Source organism: Cannabis sativa, chromosome 2 (assembly GCF_029168945.1).
Source record: "Cannabis sativa cultivar Pink pepper isolate KNU-18-1 chromosome 2, ASM2916894v1, whole genome shotgun sequence".
Classification (NCBI taxonomy): domain Eukaryota; kingdom Viridiplantae; phylum Streptophyta; class Magnoliopsida; order Rosales; family Cannabaceae; genus Cannabis; species Cannabis sativa.
Genome location: NC_083602.1, coordinates 81,350,117 through 81,353,734, shown reverse-complemented (window position 1 = coordinate 81,353,734; position 3,618 = coordinate 81,350,117).

Below are 3,618 nucleotides of genomic sequence, written 5' to 3'. Positions count from 1 at the left end.
AGAATAACCCTAACTTATGTCTGCCCGTACTTATAAGGCTGTCTTGGTTTTTTTTTTTTTTTTTTGAAATTACACAAAATATTGAATTTTTTTAGGTTTTTTTTTTTTTAACCATCTAAAAATAACCTAAAATGAATTATTGTACGGGAATGGCTCCTCTGTTGAGTCTAGTCTCTCTGTAGACTTTGTGGGGGTTCCTTTGTGACCGAGTTTTTGTTTTTCCTCTCTTGGTGTTCCTTATCTCTTTTTCCTCTCTTGGTTTTCGATGCGGTTGGGTTTTTCTCAGGAAGTTCTCGTCTCTGTGGGGTATCTCCCCGTTTGTCTGTGAGTGTCTATAACCATGGTTATTATGAAGGAAGTTGGGACTGAGGAGGCGACTATTCAGGTTGTCTCTACTGACGGCGATGCGGGAAGACTACTTGAACGTGATAGCAACATGGAAGTTGAGATGATGGAGCTATTCGAAGACCTTTCTCTTGAGGATATTGTGTCGAATAAAGCTTGTGTAGGGAAAGTTGTGGGATGCAAAAATATGGATGCCTCTGTTGTAAAGAAGATCTTCCTGGGCATTTGGAACCTTGAGAAAGGATGGAAGATGAAAAAGTTTGAGGAGGGTGTATTGGGTTTCTTTTTTGACTCGGATGATGACTGTACAATGGTGATGAATAGAAGACCTTGGCTGGTGAACGGAGAGTTGGGTTTTATGCCCTAAATAAAACTCATTTCAATATAATCAGATTTACTTATTAATAAAGATCATAAATAACATTTTATGTTGCATGGTTCACATGATTTATTTCATGATTATATATATAATGTATGAAATCTATTTAAGTCCAGAACATATGATTTTGTTAATGATTATAGTGTTGTCAGCACAGTGGAATATAATCTTAATTATATGTTCGAAAGTTTATTCCATGATTTGTCAGTTCACTGGATTTAGACTGACATGATAATCAGCGATAGGTATTCTTACACCTTGGATAAGTGTTATGTCCTTTCCAGGGCATTGACAAAGTTTATCAGTATCGGATGTATGAAGTATACATCGGAAGTAACCGATATTGAACTTTGATTAGATATATTAAAATTTACCGTAATATCTATTCAATTCAATATCACCCGTTGATCCTAGATCAAATGATCTTAATCTTAATATGTTTAGGTTCGATCTCAAGAGTATTATACATGTTCTTTGATTTGTTAGTTAAACATACTTTTGGGTCAGGGTGATACGTACATTTTGGGAACATGATAGTATAATTGAGTGGGAGCGCTAACATAAATATGGAGTCTATAACTTCTTTAGGAATTTAGAAGTGAAACGATGATATCCTTCGAGCTTGGCTAAACAGAGATAAATGGTGGAGATCTCATTTCACTTCGCTGAAATATCATTTATACGGAGCTAAGTGTTTTAAGGATAAAACACATTGAAGGTGTAACGGTAACTTAGTGCCTATTCAATGTAGATCATCTATTAGAGGGTCATTGATCAAATTAGGATTATAACAATGGATAATTAATGATGTATCTCTATCGTGGAACATATAGAGCGTTCTATATGACTGAGAGTGCAATTCCAAGTTCTAAGTGCGGATTCAATAAGGAATTAATAAGTTAGGGAATTTACTTGGTAAAATCGGTTCGACTTATTGGAAGCTCGGTTTATATAGGCCCATGGTCCCCATACTAGTTGAGACCATACTGCTTGTAAGACTCAGTTAATTGATTTTGATTAATCAATTATAATTCTAAAGTTAGACTATGTCTAGTTTATGAATTTTCACTAAGCAAGGGCAAAATTGTAAGAAAAGAGATTCTAGGTTTTATTTGTTAATTAAGAGACTTTATATGTCTAATTAATAAATATATTAAATGACAATATTATTTAATAATTAATTTTTAGTTATTAAATAATTAGAATTGGCATTTAAATGGTTGATTTTGAAAATTGGCGTTTTTGAGAAAATAAGATGAAGAAATGATAAAACAGCAAAATTGCATAAGTGAGACCCATTATCCAAAGCCCATGGCCGACCACACTTAATGGGATTTATCATTTATTTTTTCATTATTTTAATGCCAAATAATTCTAACTTAAACCTAGGTGGTTACCTATAAATAGATAGTGATGGCTCTCATTCACACTTAACTTTGTTAACTTTGTCAGATGATAGTTGAGCCTCATATTCTTTTCTCTATAGGCCTAACCACTTCCCTTCTCTTTTCTTCTCTAAATTTCGAACCTTGAGTGATAGAGTAGTGCCCACACACATCAAGTGGTATCTCAATCATAGTGTGTAAGACTGTAGGAGATTCCAACCAACAAGAAGGAGATTTAGCATCAAAGGAAGGAGAGAAAGAGATCTAGGTTCAGATCTTGGTGATGCTCTGCTACATAAAGGAATCAAGGGCTAGAGATCTGAATGGAAGGAGTCATTATATTCCGCTGCACCCAATGTAAGGTTTCCTAAACTTTATATGTGTTTATTTCATTGTTTTAGAATTCATATTAGGATGTTAATGAAACATACATGGTAGTAAATCTAGATCCTGGTAAAATATTTCTAACAACTGGCCTCAGAGCCATGGTAATGATTTACTTTCATGAAATATGAATTAAAAAGATGTTATGTGTTGATTTGGATGGTTTCATGTGGTTTATGTGCTTATTTGATGATACTTTAGAAATCGCAATATATGTTACTGAAATATTTTTTTATTTCGATCTGGAATTATTTTTTCTGGAAAGTAGACAAAAAAAATAATAAATTTAGGCTTTTACAAAACCTAATTTAGATTTTTTATGAATTAGTTATGATTTTTTGAAGTTGAACGAAAATATCAGGGTTTGAAAGCACACTCGCGTGCGCGCATGGGACAAAATCCCTTCAGACAAAGCCTTGTCCGAAGCATACCCTTGTCCCGCCCGTGTCCCTCGGTCAGATAGGCTGCATGCAGCCTTGATGCTCGGTCAGACACCCCAATCCGCGTGCGCAGGGGTATGCAATGCATACCCCTGTGCCTCAAACTTGTTTTCGTCATAACTTTTGATTCAAAAATCGTTTTTCATTGAAACAAAAGCCAATTTTTGGTAGAATTTTGTGTAGAATCTGAATTTTCAATCAAAAATCTAATTTTCAGAATAAAATTAATTTTTATCATTTTTTTTAATTAATTAAAATTAGTTTTTGATATTAGTAGGCTTTGAATTTTGAAAATTTGATTTCTCACAAAGGAGCCTTATGGTTAATTTTGAAATTTTAGATTATTTTATTTATTTTAATTATAAGACCAGATATTATTTTTTATTAAATTTGAATGATCTTACTTTGATATTAAAATATTATCTTTTAAAATAATCTTGTTCAAATTTCAAAGTTTGCTAACCATATCATATTTTTTTTTCAAATTTGTTATTTTTTGAAATATATTTTATTAATTAAATTTATAAGATTAGGAATATGTTAGGTTTAACATTTTATCTTATTAGACATTTTTTTTATTAAAATTATATTTTGGCAAAAATAACATGAAGATTTGAAAAATTGGTTAGTTTAGTTTGATTAGATATTTTACGGTTTCAAACCATAAATTTTTTAAACTTATTAT